The 25,099-nt window shown below is 38.8% G+C and overlaps 1 protein-coding gene and 1 pseudogene across 14 annotated transcripts in view; both read left to right on the top strand.

The window, feature by feature from the left end:
- SRPK2 (SRSF protein kinase 2) overlaps positions 1 to 25,099 on the top strand; it is a 247,745-nt gene that overhangs the window by 121,666 nt on the left and 100,980 nt on the right. The window lies entirely within an intron of this gene.
- Positions 1 to 25,099, top strand: part of LOC133246027 (large ribosomal subunit protein uL23-like) — a 33,040-nt pseudogene extending 7,941 nt beyond the window's left edge.

Below are 25,099 nucleotides of genomic sequence, written 5' to 3'. Positions count from 1 at the left end.
CCTTGCAGTCCAGAGGACTCTCAAGAGTCTTCTCCGACACCACAGTTCAGAAGCATCAATTCTTAGGCACTCAGCCTTGTTTATGGTCCAACTCTCATCCATACTGTTCAGATCAGTTGCTCAGTCATGTCTGAGTCTTTGTGACGCCATGGACTGCAGCACACCAGACTCCCTGTCCATTTCCAACTCCCAGAGCTTGCTCAAACTCAAGTCTGTCGAATCAGTGATGCCATCCAACCATCTCATCCTCTGTTGTCCTCTTCCCCTTCTGCCTTCAATCTTTCACAGCATCGGGGTCTTTTCTGATGAGTCAGTTCTTTGCATCAGGTGGCCAAAGTTTTGGAGCTTCAGCATCAGTCCTTCCAGTGAACACCCAGGACTGATCTCCTTTAGAATGGACTGGTTGGATCTCCTTGCTGTCCAAGGGACTCTCAAGAGTCTTCTCCAACACCACAGTTCAAAAGCATCAATTCTTCAGTGCTCAGCTTTCTTTATAGTCCAACTCCATACATGACTATTGGAAAAACCATAGCTTTGACTATATACGGACCTTTGTTGGCAAAGTGGTATCTCTGCTTTTTAATATGCTGCCTAGATTTGTCATAGCTTATCTTCCAAGGAGTAAGCATCTTTTAATTTCATGTCTCAGTCACCATCTGTAGTGATTTTGGAGCCCAAGAAAATAAAGTCTGTCACTGTTTCCATTGTTTCCCCATTATTTGCCATGAAGTTTGACATTAGATGCCATGATCTTCGTTTTTTGAATGTTGAGTTTTAAGCCAACTTTTTCACTCTCCTCTTTCACCTTCAAGAGGCTCTTTAGTTCCTCTTCACTTTCTGCCATAAAGGTGGTGTCATCTATATTTCTGAGGTTATTGATATTTCTCCCAGCAATTTTGATTCCAGCTTGTGCTTCATCCAGCCCAGCATTTCAGATGATGAACTCTGCATATAAGTTAAATAAGCAGGGTAACAATATACAGCCTTGATGTACTCCTTTCCCAAGTTTGAACCAGTCTGTTCCATGTCCGGTTCTGTTGCTTCTTGTCCTGCATACAGGTTTCTCAGGAGGCAGGTCAGGTGGTCTGATAATTCCCATCTGTTTCAAAATTTTCCACAGTTTATTGAGATCCACACAGTCAAAGGCTTTAGGGTAGTCAATGAAGCAGAAGTAAATGTTTTCCTGGAATTCTCTTGCTTTTTCGATGATCCAGCGGTTGTTGGCAATTTGATCTCTGGTTCCTCTTCCTTTTCTAAATCCAGCTTGAATATCTGGAAGTTCTTGGTTCACGTACTGTTGAAGCCTAGCTTGGAGAATTTTGAGCATTCCTTTGCTAGCATGTGAATTGAGTGCAGTAGTTTGAACATTCTTTGGCCCTGCCTTTCTTTGAGATTGGAATGAAAACGGACCTTTTCCAGTCCTGTGGCCACTGCTGAGTTTTCCAAATTTGCTGGCATATTGAGTGCAGTACTTTAACAGCATCATCTTTTAGGATTTGAAAAGTATTTGTAGGGGAAGGGAAAGAATAAGTAATCCTTTTGTTTATGGTTGCCCTTAGGGCTTTTGGAGTTATGGATAAAAATTACCTTATCTCTCTGTAAGTTTGTAAGTGCATTGTAAATATCTTTGAAAGAAAGCAGAAGACAACAGGAAATTTTGAGAGGCCTCTACAAGGATAGAAGGAAGTCCCTTACCCCTAATGTTACTCTAGCAAATGGTGATGTTTTGCTTATGTGTGTATGTAAATTTCAAGCTTTTCTTTTAGCAGCTGCTGGAGCCACTGTCACCTCTGCTAGACTTCTTGCTCATGTTACTTCTTAACTGCCAGGCTCTACAACTCTGGGCCCCACTGTGACTAGGAAAGGCTCTTTTGGCTCTCTGCTATTATTTTGTCACTCTGCTAATTTTAATTTTTAAAAGGGAATGTTTGTAACTTTCTGTAGACTTAAAAGCCTCAGCATTACTATATCTCATTTACCTCACAGTTTACATCCATTTAGTCACTAGGTCCTGTCTGCTCCCCTGCGACTTTATTGCACTGCTCTCTCTTTTCAGCCATTCCTTGCCTCAGGCCTCAGATGCTGACCTTCTTTCTGACCTCTGCTGGCCTCTCCCCTTTGCACCACCTCCAGGATCACCTTCCTTGAGAGACTCTTCAGTATAGCTTAAGGTCTTTCACAGTCTGGTGCCCCTCATCTAGATTCTTAGTGGTCTGCCATCGTCGGTGCTTTCACCCCTTTATCTTCCTAATAGACTCTTCCTTTGCCTTGACCTCATGACCTTTTAGGCGTCATCTCTGCTTTGAGCTGCACTTCTCTCCTCCTGGAGAAGGAAATGGCGACCCACTCTAGTATTCTTGCCTGGAGAATCCCATGGACAGAAGAGCTTGGTGGGCTACAGTCCACAGGTCGCAAAGATTCGGACACAACTGAGCGACTTTACTTTACTTCTCTCCCCCTGAGGGCCCTTCTCCCTGTTTTTGTCCCTTAGTTTGCTGTTTGTATTTCTGTACTAGATGAGAGAGACAAGTTTTGTGTTCCTGGTACCACGAATGTCTTCTGACCCATATAGTAATAGACTTAAGTGTTTAATGTTTATTTGAATAAAGGTTTTAAAGTTTCTTTCCTAACTAGTAAGAAAGTTTTCTCTAAGAAAAAGTTATTTCTGTCTTTTTTATTAGAAAAAGCTGGTCAGTATCTTCTTGTTTCACTTTCTTCTAAAAAGCTTTGCTGAATGTTCTTTCTGTAGCTCTTTTACTCCACCTCCCTGTCCTTAGAGACCTCAAAGGCTCTCTTGCTGTCAGTCAGCTCTCCAGCAGCCTCTCTGGTATACCCTCTGCTTCTGGAAACACCTCCCTGATGTTGGGTATCCCGTGAGCTACGAGCTTTGGTGGCATACTCAGTTATTAATGTCAGAGTTGGGACTTGAACTTACGCTGCTGCTTTGTCTAGTGTTATTTCCTTTGTGTCTGACCGAAGGCAGCATCCAGAATAGTAGGCAAAGCTCCCTAGATTGGTTTGAGAAAACATTGTTTGGCTGGTTCTCACATTTAAGTTTAGGTGATCTGCTGCTGCTAAGTCGCCTCAGTCGTGTCCATCTCTGTGCAACCCCATAGAGGGCAGCCCACCGGGCTCCCCCATCCCTGGGATTCTCCAGGCAAGAGCACTGGAGTGGGTTGCCATTTCCTTCTCCAATGCATGAAAGTGAAAAGTGAAAGTGAAGTCGCTCAGTTGTGTCGGACTCTTAGCGACCCCATGGACTGCAGCTCACCAGGCTCCTCCGTCCATGGGATTTGCCAGGCAAGAGTACTGGAGTGGGGTGCCATTGCCTTCTCCGAGGTGATCTACTGAACTGCATATATTTATTGATAATGCTCTAGTTTATAGATAATTTGAAAAGTGAAATATAAAGTTTTATACCTTTTCTCAAATCCAGAATTTATTGAAATTCTTACCTTTGTTCACAGCCCTAAATTCATTGTTATTTAAGGTTGTTTTGCAAGTGATTTTAGATTAATTAATTTTTAATTTATATAGACAAGTGATTAAAATTAATTAATTTTAATCTTGCCCCCTTTGCTCCTTCTCACAGCCCTCTGCTATAAAGTGACTCAGTTAGACTTGGAGAATTAAGATTGGAATGTAAGGATGTCCAGACTTTTGAGTCTTGGCCGACCTTTCTTTTGATACCGGAAGAAATGAGATACTGAAATAAATGTGTATATTTGAAATGCTACTTTCTTGGCAAACTGAAAATCTTTCTAGCTTTCTTTTCTTATGTTCAAGTTATGGATGCAGTCAAGCCAAAGGTTACTACTCTTAAGGACCAAAGATTTGTCTTGCCTTAGAGATTCATTGGTGAGCCAAGTTGACTGTTCAGCAGTTAAGCTGGCTATTGCAGACCAGTCTAGGCCATCTCTTGAGTGGATGTAAGCTAAAAATAGATGATTCTTTTGGAATTGGCAAAGCACAAACTCTGGATTGTTTTTTGTTGCTTGTTTCAGATTGGACTTTGTGTGCCTATGAGTAGATCTTTGTGTATACATTACAAGCTAATAATGGTTATTTTGCTTTAATTACTGTGGAGTTTTATCTACGTTCCCCGACCCTACCTACCCACCCCATACTTTCCAGCTTCTTCCCCAGTGAGGCAGAGGAAGAGAGGATGTGTATCAGATAACTTAGAGCTCTAAAATGCAAGATGATGCTGTTGATTTTATAGATGAAGTAGCAGACCTAGAAATGCCTGTCATTCACCAGGTTGATAATGGCACAAGATGGAAGTGACAGTGGGAAACATTTCATTTTTTTATTTTAAAAATATACCAAACCTAATTTGGTCCTTGGAGTAAGGTTATCATACAAAGTTCAGAGTGGTCCTGAGGACTTTTTCTGGGGTGAAGATTTCCTTCTGCTATCTTTAAGCATTTCCTGTTATGTGTTTGACAGGGGAGGTAGTGGAGTAATTGATGATAATCCTTGAGAAGTTGTTGGTCATTTTGCTGAGAGAAATGAGGGGGCCTGTGAAGAGAGGAAGAGGAAAGTTGCCATGGTAACAAGAGATTCTGTCTGACTAGATCTTCATCCCAAATAGAATACTTCTTTCCTGTAAAGGAAGGGATCATCTTGTGTTAATGCGTTTATTCAGTTTCAGAACTGGAAAGCAGCATGGTATATTGAAAAGAGTTTATGGCCTTTACAGCAATGAACCAGAAAGTAAATCCTAGCTAGCTACCTAACTTCTTTAAGTCTTAGTTTTCCTAATCTTTATAATAAAGATGATAATGCCCACCTCACATGGAGTTGTAAGAATTTCAGGAGGTAATGTATACAAAATGGGTGCTCAGGAGGCAGTGGTTGGTGGTGTTTTAGGAAAGGAAAGGCTGCGTAGAGAAGTCGTCATGTTTTGGAATCAGGCCAGAGTTTTGGTACAGCTTGGATCAGTTGACTTACTGTTTACCTCCGGCAAGTAGGTAACCTTCTTTGGGCCCCAGTTTTTGTATCTGTATAAAGCAAATCTAATAATGCATATCAATTGTGTATTTATGAGCTTTAACTGAGATAATGTATATGAAGATAATGTGCATAATGTACATGAAGTTCAGGGCAAGATAGGAATTCAGTAAATGGTCTAGGAGCTGGTAGATGCCTCAGAACAGGAATGTCTAGATTTAGTCCCTCAGGATTTTTATATACTTCAATTTGCCACCATCAAATTTTGGTATCGGGATTAGAATTCTTCAGGAGCAAAATTTCAAAAGTAATACATGCCAGTTTTCCCATACAGTCTTTTCTTGATAGTTAATATTTTGTATTCTGACTGCATTTCTGTTTTCAGTTAGAGCCCTTGCATCTTCTTTCCTTTGAGCTCTTCCTTCCAGTTTGACAAAATGATTCTTGAACATTTAAAAAAACTGAGACAAAATAATAATAAAAATAAAGGTTACAGACCATGAACTAGAGTAGTGTTGCCAGAGATTACTTTTATTAAATACCTGAAACACTTAAGTAAATATTCAGTAAATATATCTGACAGAAATATTTGATAAATATTTTGGTAAATATCAAGTAAACATTTTCATTTGTAGTAAAGTCCTGCAACAAATCGTGAGCATATTTAAAATAAAACACATGGAGAAAATGTACTTGAGAAATTGCTGTTTCAAAGCAATATTCTCATCACCCAGAAATCTTTCCATTTTTGGAGACTATGGAGGTTCAAAGATCAGTTGTTAGTTTACCCTGTACTTTCTGAAACTACACTGTATGTTTAGGCTATTAAAGTTAAAACATTTTTTTCCCTTCTCCCTTCATTTGTCCCTGACTATAATTTCTGTTCAGGATATATAAACTAGAAATATTGTATGTTGCCTTGCATGGTTTTTATACCTTTTCTGTACTCTTGGGACTCAGTTTGAAGAAATGTTTTAAAGTATGTTCATTCGATACTGGTTCTAGATAAAATGATTATTTCACTAATTATCCATAAAAGGATAAAAATAGTAAGTTTACAGAAAATTTACTTTTGGCCTTTTAGATTTGTGCACAATGTATTTGATCTAGAGATTGAATTTACTGTAAGTAAAATATGATGCATGATGATGGGGAATGCAAGCACGATTGATTTTCAAAAGAACGCTTGTAGAAAAGAGGTAAGGCAGTAGCTTGTAGGTAAGGAGCAGTTACTGTCTAGATCAGAAAGCCAAAAGTGAAGGTGCTACAAAGCAAGATTCTGGTTTAAAGAGGGGAGAAAAAATTAAAAGCTCACTATCTCTGGTTTTCGTACTCTTAAACTAGTTCAGTTCAGTTCAGTTGCTCAGTTGTGTCCGACTCTTTGCGACCCCCTGAATTCGCAGCACGCCAGGCCTCCTTGTCCATCACCAACTCCCGGAGTTCACTCACACTCACGTCCATCGAGTCAGTGATGCCATCCAGCCATCTCATCCTCTGTCGTCCACTTCTCCTCCTGCCCCCAATCCCTCCCAGCATCAGAGTCTTTTCCAATGAGTCAACTCTTCGCATGAGGTGGCCAAAGTACTGGAGTTTCAGCTTTAGCATCATTCCTTCCAAAGAAATCCCAGGGCTGATCTTCAGAATGGACTGGTTGGATCTCCTTGCAGTCCAAGGGACTCTCAAGCGTCTTCTCCAACACCATAGTTCAAAAACATCAATTCTTTGGCGCTCAGCTTTCTTCACAGTCCTACTCTCACATCCATACATGACCACTGGAAAAACCACAGCCTTGACTAGATGGACTTTTGTTGGCGAAGTAATGTCTCTGCTTTTGAATATGTTATGTAGGTTGGTCATAACTTACCTTCCAAGGAGTAAGTGTCGTTTAACTTATCTGTATTTAAATCTGTATTCAGATACTTTATATTTTTCTCTTGCTTTATGTATAGAATAGTACTATTTCTATATCTGGTTCTAACTAGATTTTGTTAATCATGGTTTTATTTTCTGCTCTCATCCCATTACTTCTTATCATCTCCTAGGAGTCTGTTTGAAACAGTGTATTTTGATGTTCAGGCTCTTTCCTCCCTCTAGCTTTCTTAAGGCCTCTGACCCAATTATAGGAGGGAAAACCAGAAAGATGTGTTATTTTATTTTGGGTGTGAAAAACTGGATGTACTGCTTTAGTGGTGCCTTGATAATCAGGAAAGAAGTCTTATTCTGTATGTGTTTTTTATTGGGTGACTTCTTATGCAAAGATAAATTGTATCATTGTTTTTGCTAACTTAGGCAAGAGATCTATATTTTGTACTGTTTGATGCTAAGTATATTGTAGGTTTTTGTTTAAAAATTTTTTTTCATTAAAATTTTCAACTTGTTAGAACTTGGTTTTATCGTCATCATCATCATCATCATCTTTGTTGTTTTTGTTTTAGTTTTCTCTTTTTGACAAGTTATAAAAATAAGCTGTGCTGAGTAAGAAATAGTAATTCATAGCCTCTTTGGGACTGTTTCTTAAGTAAGGATTCCTAAACTGTACGCGCAACTATTCTGATATGAAGGGGCAGTGTACACTTGGATTGGCCAGGGATAACCCCAATTTATGTATGTTTTTTTGGCTAACTTATTAATAGAAGGAGGGAAAGAAGCCCTTTCACTCTGAGTGAATTGGATGATGAAATATGTGGTTGCCCTGCCCTGGCTTAATGACTTTAACAAATCTCCAGTGTGGTCACTGTGTCTGTGCTTTCTTCTCCGGGGTCAAGATGTCCACTTCCACTGAAATCTTGGAGAGGTGTGCTCTAAAATGATTGTGGTTGTTTGTGTCTATGTGGTGGGATTATGAATAGTGTCACTTTTTCCCCTGTACTTATTTCTCACTTCTAGCTGTCTACTAAACGAAAGTGAAAGTCGCTCCATCATGTCCAACTCTATGCGACCCCATGGACTATATATAATCCATGGAATTCTCCAGGCCAGAATACTGGAGTGAGTAGCCTTTCCCTTCGCCAGGGGATCTTCCCAACCCAGGGATCGAACCCAGGTCTCCTGCATTGCAGGTAGATTCTTTACCAGCTGAGCCACCAGGGAAGCCCAAGAATTCTGGAGTGGGTAGCCTATCCCTTCAGCAGATCTTCCCGACCCAGGAATCAAACTGGGGTCTCCTTCATTGCAGATGGATTCTTTACCAACTGATTATCAGGGAAGCCCACTAAATGAAATTATTTGTTATTAAAACCATAGCAAAACAACTGAACATGTTTTCAAAAATCATTTGTTTTTAACCCCCCAAAATGGAGACTGTGCAGTGGTGAAGCCTATCAGTCAAGCTTCTGAGTGCCAAGCGATACAAACTGGCTATTTTAAATAGAAATAGAATTGGAAGGGTTAAAGAAGGTGATGGAACAACAGAAAAGCTAGAGAACAGCTAACAGAGGCAGTAGATAACCTCATGCCACGGGCTCAGTCTTGGGATCCCATGGCTACTGGGCACACCATCACTGTAGCTGGACTCTTCCCACTTTGATTTTGCTGAGTCCTTGAGTAACTCTTTCAAAGTGGGAGTGTTACAAGCTGAACTTGTACCCTAGCCTCCAGGTAGCAGGAACAGACCACATCTCCCACTCCAGGAAGGGAAGGCAATGCTTTTTGGTGATTTCCGTTTGAGTTTTTTTTTTTTTTTTTTAACCATCAGCATGATGCTGATGATGAAAATAGTAATGATGATCTACTTATCTTGATATTTATTAGGAATTTAAATGAGACAGGCTGTACATTTAAAGGCAATCTGCTTTGACTTGAAAATGATTGTTAATTGCCACTAGTTGGAGTCGCAAGTAATGGTGCTTTGCTATTGTTTACCCTGCATAATTCAGCCCTTACTTAGAACCTTTTATCATTTCTTTGTCTGGTTGGAGGAGTTTGGAATACTAATTATTTTGACACAGGGGTTGATTTAGATACATGCCTTGCCTTTAACTCAGGGTTATTTTGCTTCTGAGTTGTGTCAAACTTAATAATATGGTAGCTTTTTAAGTGCTTTAATTGTCAGAATGTACTGCCGCTGTTATGGGCTGTTTATAAACACTTAAATGCATTTCTGTAAATCAGTCTAGACCTTAAATGTTTATAATGAACCTAAAACCAAGTGGGAAAAATAGAAACATCTTCTGTTTATTGCTCTGGCCATGTTTCCCTGGGTTCTTAAAGTTTGGCTTGGGATTTAATAGAGCACCCAAGTGGTAGACAGCATCTGTGTGACAGTTCTTCACTTATCAGAGTCAAGATATTCCAGTGTGCTGAGATTGTAGAATTTAGTAAATGTTTTATTAATAGACCTGCAGTAGGGAGTGGGAATATGTAGAATGTTATGACCAATAGTACTTGTTAGATTTTCTATTTTAATTTTCTCCTTTAAGTATTAGAATTGAAAAATAATTTGGCAGTCTACAAAATGGTATTTCAGAAAGTCACAGTTTTCAAATCAAATTTAATCAAATGCATACAATTTTTGTTTTTTGGAGTCATTTCTGTTTGCCGCTGAAATACCTTGGGCTTGTGGCGTCTCTTAGAAAGCCAATCATGCAGTGTTCTGGCAGCTCTTCATGCCCAGGGCCTGTTTTGGCAGAAACCTGACTTCAAATGGTATCATCTCCTATAATTTAAAGTGGATCCTCAAACCAATGTCTCTCCTCAGAGAAATTATGTCATTCATATTCTGCATCTTGCAGCATGATGTGAAAGAAACCATGTTCACAAACTGCTGTTTGATTCTCTCTCTATATTTGTGGAGGTGGTTCACTTAGCTGTTTTCATTTATTTGCAGTTTAATAATAAAAGTCTTGAAGAGATTGATCTTAGTTTCTTAAATTTGGTGTTTCGTACCTGGTGCCCATAAAAATCTTTCTTGGCTCCTGTTGATGTGTTTCGGTGCCCTGGTTGGCCCTCATTTCCTTTCTCTGGCATGTGAACTATATAGGTCATTAGTATAAGCAGTATCATATTATGGGATAGATGCTTGGTTTTTTGTGTCAAATGATTTTGGATTTTCTAATCTTGGACCTGTTGTTTAGTAACTGTGTGGTCTGGATTGAGTCTCTTAGATTATCAAATCTGTTTCCTCATCCTCATAGAATAGAAATAAAACTCACTTTCTCTTTTATAGAATACTGCTTTCCTGGTGGCTCAGTGTTAAAGAATCCACCTGCTTATGCAGGAAATGTGGGTTTGATCCCTGGATTGGGAAGATACTCTGGAGAAGGAAGTGGCAACCCACTCCGGTATTCTTGCCTGGGAAATCCCATGAACAGAGAAACTTGGTGGGCTACAGTTCATGGGGTTGGAAAAGAATCAGGCATGACTTAGCATCTAAACAGCAACATGAGAAGAAATGACATTACCTTTCAGAGAATCAGCCACTTAACAAATTATAATGCACCATTATTTTATGTGCCACTAAGAAAGAAAATTCATTGCCTATTAAACTGTGATATACCAATGGTTGCAAAAACGCATCCTGCTTCCAGAAATTATAAATGTAAAAAAGTAATGTGCATTAGAATCAATGAGAGATATTACCCATTCTCCTTAGTGATGTAAGAGTGGTATTTTAAAAACCACAAATCTTATGATGTCATTTCCCTGCTTGAAATTCCTCAGTGACACCTATAGCCTAAGGATAAAATCCAAACCCTTAACAGGATGAACAAGGCATGGCAAAATCTGGATCAAAGTGTGATGTCCAGACTAGCAGCATTGGCACCACCCAGGAACTTTTAAAAAATGCAGCAGCTCAGACTATCCCAATTCTGCGGAATCAGAAATTGCAGGACAGATCCCAGAAATATGTGCTTTAACAATCTAATCTCTTTAGGAACTTCTGATATATCCCACAGTTTGAGAACCACTAATCTAGGTCAAACTTATTTTAAGTTTCTCTTTTTCCCCTTCCTCTCATGTGCAGATAGAAGTTAATATAGAAACACTGTGACTGCTAGAATAGAAGGTGAGTATTCTTCTCAAGAAATGATCTCCCAGTGAAGAGCGCTTGCACTCATATGAGACGGGACTATCTCAATAACTGTTTTGAATAGATTCTTTGTAATGACATTATGAGTTGAAAAGATTTCAATCAGTGCTTAGTTTCAGATATTTTTAGAATTCAATGGTGGCAAGTAGTTGGAAAAAAAAAGCAAAGGCATTTAACACCAATTTTACAATTATTCCTCAGAGTTCCAAATACTGAGTGTCTTTCTAAGGCCTTTTAAAGATCACGTAAAAAAAGTAAAACAATAGCTGACTATAATGTGGAGATGATATGTGTATAAGATCAAATGGGATAGTTAACTGACCTGAATGAAATAATTATTTCTGACTTGGTATAGCAGTTCTGTGGCCATATCATATATACTTAAACAACTAAGGCAACTTAAAATGAAGATGCTATCTTTTGGAAAACTGACTTTATGAAGTGGCTTTTTTGCTGGAATACAGTAATGACCAACATGCATGTGAAACATTTGAATGAACTTGCTTCATGAGAGGAAATAAACCTTTCCGAGTAATAAATATTTATATGAATTAAAAACCATCAAATATTTAAAATAAATCATATACTTAAATATTCATTATTATTATAAGTAAATATTTGACTGTTCCATGTCTGTACCTGAAAGTTCACTTAAAATTTTCAGGGAGCAATTGCCAAATAATAGTGGTAGTTTCCAAAAAAAACTACATCATTTTCTCTGCCTGAAATGGTTCTACCACATGTTTCTCCTCATTTGGGGATTCTTGTGTTCTTTGAAACATGGGTACCATCATCTCCCCATATTGACTGGGCCTGTTTTCTTTCCCACCCCAAGGTTAGCAGAACCTTTCTTTTGCCTCCTGTAGCATCTGACACATGCTGTAGCGTCAGTGCACCTGTCTGCATTGCTTTGGTGCTTTCTGTAGCTTTTTTATTTATTCTGTTAATGTGTTTGTTATTTTAAGGCTGTGTCTGTATCTATAGAGTAACACATAACTAAGTGTAGTAAGCATGGACTTTGTAGACAGTCTTGGTTTGAAGGATGGCTTATTCATTATTTAGTTTTATAACTTGAGGATATTTAATTTTAGTCTCCAGATACTGAAACTAATAATTAGTTTGTTGAATTACAGTAAGGAGTGAAGGAAGTGGCACATGGGAGCCTTTACCAAATGCTTATTATTCAATTTTGTCACATCATAGGAACCTAGAATATATTTCTTAAATGATAGAGAGAGATTTTTTTTTTTTATAACTTAGACCTCACTGTCAATGGATAGATCAAAAAACAATAGTAATCCACGGATATAATTTAGCATATGTTTCAAAATTTTATTTATTAACGAATATTATTTGTATCATTTCAAACAGTATTAGTTTATTCTATCCCTTTGAAAAAATACCACCCACAGTCTTACCTTTCAGTGGCAACTACTGGTATATATGTTTATATCCTTTTCATGTCTACTTTTTATTTTCGCATAACTGAATTTGCTAAAATACAGTCTTATTTTACCTTTTATAACTGGAATAGGAAGTCTTCTTAAGGTGAATCTGTTTTAATTAAGGACCTAAATTTCACATAAAGGGTGAAAAAGGTTTCAGTTCAGTTCAGTCACTCAGTCGTGTCCGACTCTGCGACCCCATGAACTGCAGCACGCCAGGCTTCCCTGTCTATCACCAGCTCCCAGAACCCACTCAAAGTCATATTCATTGACTCTATGATGCCGTCCAACCATCTTATCCTCTGTTGTCCCCTTCTCCTGCTGCCTTCAATCTTTCCCAGCATCTGGGCCTTATTTTGATACAAAAGTAGTATAAGCTATTAAATTAATTTTACCTTATACTTAACAAATATATATTGTTGCATCTGTAGGTCAGTTCATAGAATGAACAAAGAATTACTCAAACATTATTTCTGTTGTAATATTCCCATTTCCGTCCCCCAATATACTTTTTACTTCCTATTTGAACTTTACAGGAATTATTAAGAGGGCCTTTATTTTGTCAAAGTAGTGGAGAGTTTCATCTCTTCTCCCAGTGATCTCTCCTAATTCTTGTATATACAAGTTTTCCTCATTTGAAGAGTCTTAATGCGTTATTTTTGTTGATCTTATCATCTGCAGGTGTTAGTTGGTTGACTAGGTTCTCATTTGTCTGGAACTTTGTTATTATTTATATCTGTTTTATTGTCACCATGAAGTCTTGTTTATTTTCAAGGTTTTTAGTTTCATTGAATTGTATCTGCATTCTGTTATCAAATGCTTAGTTTTCAGTGAAAGACTAATCTGTGCCTCCATTAGATAATTCTATGTTTGTTTGTTTTTTTAAAGTAGGGAGAGATACTTGAATTTAATTTATGACTTTGAGTATTTTTGTGTTACTTTTGCAAAGTCATTACAAATTTGTGATTGATGACAAATTTTTAAATACAGCTTTTTACATGGCCATTTTTGCTTTACTCCTGACTCTTTGTAAGCTTCATTAAAAAAAAAAAACACCTTATTTTTTAATGAATTCAGGTATACTGGATTCATATGGTCTTATGTTTGCTTCTATGAACAGTGATTCTTGATAGTAACTGGTATGTGCTTTTTTAATTTCAAAATGTTTGGATTGTTTTCTATGAATAAATTCCTAAGGCAGGATCACAAAATAAGTAAGGTAGGATTTTTCTTTTTGCTACATATACTGTGCAGCTTGCAGGATCTTAGTTTGCCAACCAGGAATTGAACCCTGGACCTTGCCACTAAAAGTGTGAAGCTTTGATTACTGGACTGCCACAGAATTCCCGGGATGGGACCATTTTAAAGGTTCTTGATACATATTGCCCAGTTATTTTAGTATTTCACATTGAGCAGCAGCATGTGAATTTCAGTACACTTTTATCTATATGCATTTTTTTTTTAAGAAAGCAAATTACAACAAATGTGAAAAGTAAATCAAGAGTATCCCATTGGTATATATGCCTTTTATAGGAAAGTAAATCCACTTTCTTGGTAAATTGTTTGGCGCATCCTGTGTTCTTCCATTCATTTTATTTAAGTGTTCCAGATTAATGCTGAAGTACAGGCAGGTATGTCATTTCCTTATTCCCCATTTTTTGCTTACTTGCTTTTCTACCAATTTCAGAGCCTAGCAGTGATCTCCAACATCCATCTCCACCATCTTTGCAGTTGAATTTATTCTGTCCCACGGATCCATGCTGCTGGCAGCCTGAAGCCCTGCATTTGCCCGTGTTCTCCTTACTGCTTTTCCTTTGCCTGAGGTGCTCCACCTCCATCTCTGCCAGAGCCATAACACATCCTTAAGGAGCCATTGTTTATTAAAGGAGTACATTTCTCTTATTAAAGAATTTCGTGGTTTTGGTCACTCATCCTTAGGTGCTCGGGTGGAGATTGAGCCCTGCAGCAACCAAACCAACGTGTCGGCTGTGTTCATTCCTAATCTAGTCTATTCAGGCTGGTACAGGGGCTCAGTCTTTCATTACAAAATGCCCTCCCCAAACCTGCCTGTATTCTGCCTTCAGGTCAGGAGCAGTTAAATCCTACATCCCATGAAGCCTTCCCAGATCACTAAGTCCTCACCATTTTCGTCAGAACCACTTTGTTCTTAAAATCTTTAGTGCAATTTTTATCTTGGCTCCGGGATTCAATCTCTGTGACACCAAATCTACTTTGACTTTTTTGTTACCACTTGTACTTGATAATATATTCAAATATTTTATCCTATATGTGCTTGACTGATATTTCTTGGCTCTTGGCCTCAGTACTTACCTCAGTAATCTTACCAGGACTTATTCCTTTTCTGTAATCATGGAACTTGACTCGAATTTTATTCCTGAATGAGGCAGTAGGAGAGAAATATCTCTGTCACAGCAAAGAGTTGTGATTAGGGCTTTATGTTTGATATAATAATGATGAGATATTTAGGTATCTGGATTTTTGTATGTTAGCCCAAAAAGAAGGACTCTTTAAAGTAACAGTCTCTTAAATTTTTGAGGTGTTTGTATTTGCTTGCTTTGTTGAGCTGACCTTGCTGCCGTTTTCTTGCTCTCTTGGGTATCTGCTTTTTAAACAACTGTTGGTGGGTTAGCGTCATTCCAGCTTCATTTCCGCCATGAAACGGCAGCAGAGACTGTTACTTCTGTGAACTGTAAGTTTAATATAAGCAGAAACTAAAGTATTTCTTTGTAAAGTACAGTGTTTCTATATAAAAAGGTACTGATGACAGTACATATTAGTTTGACTCCAAAGTAGAAGAATAAAAAGATGTTTTGGCATCATTTCTGCACCTTTACTTTGGACTCATCATTATATATCTAAAGAATTTTTATTGCATTTTTCATATTCCCTTTACAGATACTGGATTATCAGAAGTTTTTGTGAGAAACATTTTGAAGAGAAATATTTTCAGAAAGTTGATGTGCTTTTTGCAGCTTCAGATAGAAAATTTTAAAATGTTATTCAAAGATCTAAATCCAGACAGTGTATTTTTCTAGTAACAACCAGTCAGTTTTACACTTATAGTGAGTGAGCTTTATATATTTTTCGTCATCATTTTTCACCTATCAACTTAGGATATTCTGGCCACTATTCATACTTTTATTATTAAAATCTTCCTGTTTTAAGAATAGTCAGCTAAAAATAGCTTGTGGATCTGGAATTTTTACCCATGTCAGTTATTTCCTTCTCCCTCATTTCTCCGAGGGTCAAGGTAGGTTGTTAGACATTTGCTGCGATTTTTTTCTCCTTTTTTGTTAATAATATTTCTTTAAATGAAAGAGGAAAAACTACTTCTTTGGGCTCTCAGAACTGTTTTGTATTAGTACAGAACATTACATTTTCTGTGTAATTGAGTACAGTAAAGTATAGTAACTCAGTTTTTACTTCATCTTTCCTGACTGAATATACAACACAGAAGTGGGGACTGAAGTACTGTATTTTTAGGGCCTTTACTGCATTTACCTCTTTGAGAAAAGAAATGTGACAAAACAAACACATTAAAATTGAAAATGTTTTTCCTTAACAATACATTTTGTACTTTAAAAAGTTCTGTTTAGAGTTACTGGTTCAATTAATGGCAGTTGTTCTAGGTACACGTTTTCCTCTAACTAGTAAATGGATTTCCTGTGGTCTGTGGCGTATGGTGTTAGTTTGCTTGTTTGATAGCACATGAGGTAAGGGTATAAAATGACTTCAAAGGACTGTGGGTAGGAGGGCAGGATAGGCCTATTAAATACCCTTGTCAGACTTTTTATTTTTCTTAGTTCTTTTCCTTGATATGAGGGTTAAATCAAATAGGCCCCAGTTTTCTAGTAGTATTCTGTAAAATGGAGGATAATAATAATATCCATCATAGAGTTGTAAGAAGGATTGAGTGAAAGTACGTAAAGTGCTTAGGACAGTGGCTAGCACGCATTTAACTCTCCCTTGTTATTATTACATTTAATGCTATTTTTAGTTGATTGTTCCCTGTACAGAAGCTTTTTAGTTTGATGTAATCCCACTTGCCTGTGTTTGCTTTCATTGCCTGAGCTTCCAGTGTCATCTATGAAATCATTGCCATAACCAGTGTTATGAAACCTTTCCCTTATGTTTTCTTCTAGGAGTTTTATGTCTTATATTTAACTCTTTAAACCATTTTGAGGTGATTTTTGTGTATGGTGTAACATGAGGGTTCAATTTCATTCTTCTGAATGTGGATATTCAATTTTTTCAAGACCATTTGTTCAAGAGACTATCATTTAACAAGACAGCACTTTAGTTAGTGTTAGTCACTCAGCCATGTCTGACTCTTTGCGACCCCATGGACTAAAGCCTGCCAGGTTCCTCTGTCCATGGAATTCTCCAGACAAGAATACTGGAGTGGGTAACCATTCCCTTCTGCAGGGGATCGTCCCATCCCAGGGATTGAACTGGAATCTGCTGCATTGTAGGCAGATTCTTTACTTTCTGAGCCACCAAAGAAGACTGTATTTTATCCCATAGCAAAATAACTTTTGTTATTTTTTTTTTTTTTACTTGTAGTTTGGCCACAGAGGTTCATATTTTTCTGATACTTGCCTGGAATAGGAAGTGGAGAAATGGGTGAATCTGTTTGTTTTTTTCTTGCAGATGTCTGTGCATTTAGTAGTAGACAATAGGTAAATTTCTTGAGAACCCCTCTGGATGCAGTAAAATGAATCTAAATGGGAGGTGAATAACATATGTGATATGATGGTTACTGAGTTGTGAAAAAGAATTCTGGATTTTGAGGCACAGTTAATTTGGCTTTTGGAGTTTCAAGAATAGGAATAGTTGCATTATTGACAGAGATGAGAGTTTTTAACATTGGGAGGGGGAGCCATAGGATCTGCTGGAGTGTTGAGGAGCCTGAGGGTGGTTTTGCATTCTTCCAAATTCATAAACAGGTGTTTCTGAAAAGCTTTCTGTTTTCTGAAGCTAAGTATGAGCTTGGAACCCAGGGGAGGAAAAACAGAAGAAAAAGAGGCTCTCTATGTCTAATGTCCATTCAACAAATAAAACTTATCAGACGTGTACTGTAGCTTTTGATTATGTATCAGTGCTTTAGCTCTTCTGTATAGACTTGGGGTCTTTGTACCTTGAGATTTCCTTGGATGAGGTTGTAAAATAACAAAGATGTTTTAAGTCTGGGGACTCTGATGGAATAACTAGTGGGGGATTGTCTTCAAACTCAGAGATAAGGATTTGAGGAAGCATAGCTGGAAAATCCCATGGACGGAGGAGCCTGGTGGGCTGCAGTCCATGGGGTCTCGAGGAGTCGGGCACGACTGAGCGACGTCACTTTCACTTTTCACTTTCCTACATTGGAGAAGGAAATGGCAACCCACTCCAATGTTCTTGCCTGGAGAATCCAAGGGACGGCAGAGCCTGGTGGGCTGCCGTCTGTGGGGTCGCACAGAGTCGGACACGACTGAAGCGACTTAGCAGCAGCAGCAGCAGCCTCTTATTCCCTAATAAAGCATGAGGATAAAGCCCAATCAAATCCTGGGCCCAGATCCTTCTTGATTTTTGTCATGGCTCTGTGGCTTCTTATATAATTCACTTGACTTCACTGGTAGTCCCATCTCTCCCATTTTTGAGCCTGAAGTAACCCTTATGGTTAACCTTTTGTAGAAGCTTCCAGACTGCTTTTCAAGGCAGCTTGCCATTTTTCATTCATACATGCATTATAAGAGATTTCCACTTTCTCCACATCCTTGTCAACACTTGTTATTATCTTTATTATTATAACCATCCCATTGGGTGTGAAGTGGTATCTCACTGTGGCTTCTGTTTATATTTACCTGATGGCTGATGAGGTTTGATTGTCATTACTTATTGCCATGTGCTATTTGGTCAAACATATATCATCTTTGGAGAAATGTCTGTTAAGATTCTCACTTGTCTCACTTGTAAACTGCGTCATTTATCTATTTTATCACTGAGTTGTGAGAGTTTTGTATTTGCTTTCAGCTATTGGGTTTGAACCTAACATGCCTTTTTTGATTCTGGGAGAAAAAGGACCTGACAGCAGTTAATAGCCACAGTTCTCATTACTAAGATGTTTACAGTAATCTTAACATAAAAGGTAGAGAAAGCCAGAAATGAGGAATGACTTGGTCCTGAGTGCAGATGAAAGAAATCACTGTTCTCTTATCCTTATATCCCAACCGGTATATTCTTTTAATTTAACTCTAAACTTTCCATTCAATTCAGTCGCTCAGTCATGTCCGACTCTTTGCAACCCCATGAATCGCAGCACACCAGGCCTCCCTGTCCATCACCAACTCCCGGAGTTCACACAGACTCAGGTCCATCAAGTCAGTGATGCCATCCAGCCATCTCATCCTCTGTCGTCCCCTTCTCCTCCTGCCCCCAATCCCTCCCAGCATCAGAGTCTTTTCCAATGAGTCAACTCTTTGCATGAGGTGGCCAAAGTACTGGAGTTTCAGCTTTAGCATCATTCCTTCCAAAGAAATCCCAGGGCTGATCTCCTTTAGAATGGACTGATTGGATCTCCTTGCAGTCCAAGGGACTCTCAAGAGTCTTTTCCAACACCACAGTTCAAAAGCATCAATTCTTCAGTGCTCAGCTTTCTTCACAGTCCAACTCTTACATCCATACATGACCACTGGAAAAACCATAGCCTTGACTAGATGGACCTTTGTTATTTTCTTATTTTGATATTTTCTTATTTTTTTTTTTGATTTTGTAATTACAGTATAAAAAATGGTTGTGCAGTTTTTCACCAGATTTTCACCAGATTTAAGATGTTCTGAGTGAAAATGAAGGCTGTGGGTCATACTTGGAGTGATTTGGGGAGTAAGATGGCCATCATCTGTGAGAGAGGCTGGGGGGTGATTTGGAAGCCCTGCCACACTTATCCAGGATGTGACACGGGAACAACTTCAAGTGTGAGTTCTAAACAGGAAGTTACCAGGAAGATGAGCTTAAGTGCTGGTTGGCAGCTGGCTCTAGCCTGCTCCAGGGTTGGTAGCAGCAGTGATTCGCCATTGCAGATGGAGAGAAGCCAGCTGCTTCTCTTAAATAAAATCCATCATTTACTGATTTTATAGGCAAAAAAGCAAGGCATATTTTACTGACAGTTTTCGGATGATGGCAACATTCTAGGAAAGGGGGATCTGTTCAGTTGATACTTTAGCACCCTTTTTATGTTTAAGCTCATGTGTCTTTTGAGATTAGGACCTTTTCTCATGAAAAGGACTAACTTTGATTTGGCAAATAAACATTTGAAACTTTTGGGGGTCAGGGAAGATGTTCAAGTTCACTTTAAATAACAGCACAACATACATAGTTCATAAAATCAGGTATAATGGTAGGACATATTTTCACTGACAGTTTGCAGTTTGATTTGGAATTCTAAATGTTCCAAAATGGAAGATGGTAGCAAACTACAAGTAGATAACATTGACCAGATGATACTTGAGGGGTGTGTTTACTAGGTAAGTTAAAAGTGTGTTAAGATCTTTTGTGAGTAAAGGACAGAGATTCTGAATTCCTAGAAATAACTCGTTACAAAGCTATGCCTGTCCTTATGGAAAAAATGACAAAATATTCCTGAAGATGTAAAAGCGCTCTTGAACATGATGTGAACAAAGGATGGAATGATTTTATATTGTGTGGAAGCCATTTCTTCTGAAATAGCCTGTAAATTCGGTGAATGTGTGTAACTTGATAATCTCATCTAAAATAAACAATTGCTGGGACAATTGGTTATACATATGAAATGAACCAATACCAGAGCTTTACCTCACACATTAAAGGAAAACTCCAAGTGGGTAATTCTTTGACCTCTAGATTATACACTTTTAAGCAGGGAGTTTCATATTTTTTCTTTCGTGACCCAGTGTGTACCCAAACCTATCTTTGTATAACTGAAATGTTAAAAGAAGCAGTACTCTTATACCTAAATGCATATTTTCTACTTTATTTCTTTTTTAATAAAATACAGTCTGTGACCCAGTACATTGGTTTCATGAGTTGCTGAGTATAGCTTGACAGAAGTGACAGGCTGCCTTTGAGAAGCTCTTGTATGTGTGTACAGGGAGATGTGTGTGAAAATGTCAGAATGTTTATGATAATATACATCCTGGACATTCATTGAGAAAAGGACTCAATATACTGATAAATATTAAGATGACGTAATACTATATGACAGTTACAGTGAGAACTGGAGTTGGAGTTACCTCTATCAACATAGATAAATCTTGGAAAACAAACTGGGAAAAAACTGTAAAATGTTGTATCATACTGTTATTGGTACAAGCTGAGTCTTAATTTCCGGATAGCTGTTAACTGTCGAAGGACGAACTGAGGCGGGGGAGAGGTTGGGCTTCAGCTCTGTAGTAACTTGGTCATTCATTTAAAAAGATCTGAAGCAATTATGACTAAATGTCAAGGTTTGTTAATATGCAAGTGAGTGTACCTGTTTTGTTTTGTTTTGAATAATGGAATATAATAAATAAATATGAGGGAGACAAAAAGGAGCAAAGGGGTTGGATGAGGCTGGGGCCTTAAGCAAGGCCCAGATCGTCAGAGTTGTATTTATCATGTTAAGAATATTTTGCCTTATCTTGAGGGCAAAAGAATTTAAGAAAGAAATGAGATAACATTTGTGTTTTTGAAGACTTATTTTCACTAATGTGTAGGACATAAATTGGGTGAGTGGAGGTTGAGGGTAACATCATCGTAATTGAGTGTTGAGGTATTTGTGGTCTGAGCACAGCAGGGTGGTAGGAGTGGGAGGAAGGTCTGTAGATATCAAAGAGGCCAATTCATTGGTAGCCAATCACATTTAGGGGCAGGGGCTGAAGTTGAGGATAACTCTTAGGGTCTCTGTTCACCACTGTTGTATATAAATGGTGGTGATTGTGATTGTCCCTGGAAGGGGAAACAGAAAAGCTGAATCAGATTATAGGTGATACATGCAGAGAGGACTGGATAGTAAGTCAAATTTTTCTATGGGAAGGTGGTTATGCTAATCATTTTCAGCTTGAATTTCGAAAGAACTAGAACTAAAATTTTATAATTATAATTTTTATGTTCACACAGGTGTATTTTGGTTTTTGTTACATTGTTTGGTTTTGATTACCAAGGTAATTTTCTCTTTAAAGATGCATGCATGCTAAGTTGCTTTAGTCATGTCTAACTCTTTGTGACCCTGTGGACCGTAGCCCACCAGGCTCCTCTGTCCATGGGGACTCTCCAGGCAAGAACACTGGAGTGGGTTGCCATTTCCTCTTCCAGAGGATCCTCCCAACCCAGGATCAACCTGCTTCTCTCACGTCTCACTTTGGCAGGCTGCAGCTTTACCACTAGCGCCACCTGGAAAGCTTTCTTAAAGACGGAAGAGGGGGCCTTTTCATGAAGATGGCGCCGGAGGCGAAGAAGGAAGCCCCTGCCCCTCCTAAAGCTGAAGCCAAAGCAAAGGCTTTGAAGGCCAAGAAAGCAGTGTTGAAAGGTGTCCACAGCCACAAAAAAAAGAAGATCCAGATGAAGCCCACCTTCTGGCGGCCCAAAACACTGCGGCTCAGGAGGCAGCCCAAATATCCCCGGAAGAGCACCCCAGGAGAAACAAACTTGACTGCTATGCCACCATCAAATTCCTCTCACCACCAAGTCAGCCATGAGGAAAATGGAAGACAACAACACACTGGTATTCATTGTGGATGTCAAGACCAAAAAGCACCAAATTAAACAGGCTGTGGAGAAGCTCTATGACATTGATGTGGCTAAGGTCAATACTCTGATCAGGCCTGATGGAGAGAAGAAGGCATATGTTCGACTGGCTCCTGACTATGATGCTTTGGATGTTGCCAACAAAATTGGGATCATCTAAACTGAGTCCAGCTGGCTAATTCCAAATATAAAAGTTTTCACTTAAAAAAAAAAAAAAAGATGGAAGAGGGGAATTCCTTAGCTGTTGGATTCGACCCATGTTCAGTCCTTAGCTGGAGAACTAAGATTTCGCAAGTCGTGTGCCAAGCCCAGGGGAATAAAAAGATGGACCAAAAGGTGCTATGATTGTCTGACAAAGTACCAGCTTGAATAGTAATGGAGATACTAGAAATGATAATGGAAAATTGGGTTTGCATCATTATACAGTTTGTGTATGTTTATCGTACTTTCAGACGTACCATTGGGTATGGTTCTTTTTATCTGTTGGGTTTTTCCTTCATGATTTAGCATTCTTAAACATTATAAGAATTTTTAAAGTAATACCACTGTTTCTTAGGTTTATAATTTTAACTGTTTCAGTTGCAGCTGGTTCAGGAAGCCAGCTTTGTGTTTATTCTGTTATTACTTTATTGTCTTCCTTTCACATGAAAGAAATTTCGTAAAACCCAAAGTCAGCAATTCCACTGAACCCATAAATGGAAACCATTTTTCTGTTGGGGGCATGCTGGGATGCACCTGCTGGTGGAATAGAAACCTACTTTGTCTTTCTATATCCATCTTTATATGTTGGAGATGTTACTAAAAATCTTCAAAGATGAGACACCCTTGTGTGTTTCATCATCAGAGATTCTGTTCCCTTGTTTGTAAATCAGTGTATACCTAGCACAATGCATGGCATGTGCTGTGCTTAGTTTCTCAGTCATGTCTGACTCTTTGCAACCCCATGGACTGCAGCCCACCAGGCTCCTCTGTCCATGGGGATTCTCCAGGCAAGAATACTGGAGTGGGTTGCCATGCCCTCCTTCAGGGGATCTTCCCAACTCAGGGACTGAATCCAGGACTCCTGCGTTGCTGGCGGATTCTTTACCATCTGAGCCACCAGGGAAGCCCAAGGATACTGGAGTGGGTAGCCTATCCCTTCTCCAGGGGATCGTCCCGACTGAGGAATCGAACCAGGGTCTCCTGCATTGCAGGAGGATTCTTTACCAGCTGAGCTACCAGGGAAGTCTGCATGGCATGTAGTTGGTCTTTAATAAATACTTGTTGAATGAAAGTACCATCTTATTGAATGTTTGAATCTTTTACAGTTTGTTTTTAAAGTTCAGTTATTGCTTTGTAAAAATAAAGGCATCACTCCTGAAAGCATGTTTTTACTTAGAATAAGAACACAGAAGTGGTTCACAGTGAGCAGGATTATATGAGAGGTTTGGGTGTTCTGTGATGTAATTCATGGTAGAATGAGCCTTGTTTGTGCTGAGCCTTTCACTGGTCAGGCAGTCTTATAAAGTACAAGTAGGGTTTCCAGATAAAGACATTTTTATTTGTTTAAATTTACACGTATATTATCCAGAATTATATGGTAAATAATTTTATTACTTTGGGGCATTGAATTTATTTTAGAAAAGGGTTTAGATAAATAATATTAAAATTTGAAAATGGTGGCATATTTTTAAATTAAAGAAAGTAGATGTTTGAATAGTAGCTGTCTTCTTGAGCTATCTTCTATAGTAAGAACTCAGGGTTTTTTCTTCTTTATTTCAACTGTTTGAAATGCAGGTGAGAAAAAATACAGAGTATTGAAATCTTGTGATATGCAAGACACTGAACCAGAAATTGGATGGTGTGGAGAAGGTGGTGCCTGGGCATGGGAGAGGAAAATATGTCTGCAGGTGATTGAACTGCCTGAAGGCTGAGCTCTGTGGAGGAGTGCAGGTCCTTCCGCAGACTTGCCTGTTGAAGGGAGAGTGCATCTGCTGAGATAGAGTGAGTGAGGAAGCATGGCTTTTTAAGGCAGACTAGATGGTCTTGCGGAGAAGGCAATGGCACCCCACTCCAGTACTCTTGCCTGGAAAATCCCATGGACAGAGGAGCCTGGTGGGCTGCAGTCCATGGGGTCACTAAGAGTCGAACATGACTGAGCAACTTCCCTTTCACTTTTCACTTTCAAGCATTGGAGAAGGAAATGGCAACCCACTCCAGTGTTCTTGCCTGGAGAATCCCAGGGACAAGGGAGCCTGGTGGGCTGCCGTCTATGGGGTCGCACAGAGTTGGACACAACTGAAGCGACTTAGCAGCAGCAGCAGCAGCAGATGGTCTTGAGTCCTACTAGGAGATCCACTCGGGTAGGGAGGTATGCGAGGATGACAGACGCAGATTGGGAAGGAATGGGCTTCAGTTCCACCTTCTGCCTGGATTATTAAAATGTAGAAAGAAAGCCTGTGACTAACTGGTCAGCACCTTCCTAATCTCTTCAGAATAAGCTTTTTCATTTTTGCGTACATTAGTTCAAGTATAGTTGTTGCAGTTGATTTTTTTCTTTTTAAGCTGAAGCGATGTGCAGATTATTCTTGGAGTTATGGCTGTTGGGCCCATCTGGACAGGTAGAGTTAAGGTTGTGAAACCTATTTTTCTGGATGGAGAAGCCCTGGGTAGAGGTGGGTCTGGCCCCTCAGGTGTCTTTGTGCAGTCAGCATAGACTCAACAACTCCCTTATCCTTGGGTCATTTTGAACAAAGAATTGCATTAGTAGTGGAAATTTTATTCTGTGCTCTTTGTTCCTTTAAAAAAAGATTAGTTTAAAAATATTTATTTGAATAAATGTGAAAGCTTTTAGATAATGCCTGCTTCATAGCAGGAACTAGAGTTTAATTTGGCTTTTTCCTCAGTAAAATTATAGACTTCTCTTTTCTGTTTC

Source organism: Bos javanicus, chromosome 4 (genome assembly GCF_032452875.1).
Source record: "Bos javanicus breed banteng chromosome 4, ARS-OSU_banteng_1.0, whole genome shotgun sequence".
Lineage (NCBI taxonomy): Eukaryota > Metazoa > Chordata > Mammalia > Artiodactyla > Bovidae > Bos > Bos javanicus.
Note: the sequence above shows the minus strand (reverse complement) of the source record. Positions and strands in the feature narration are given on the sequence as shown.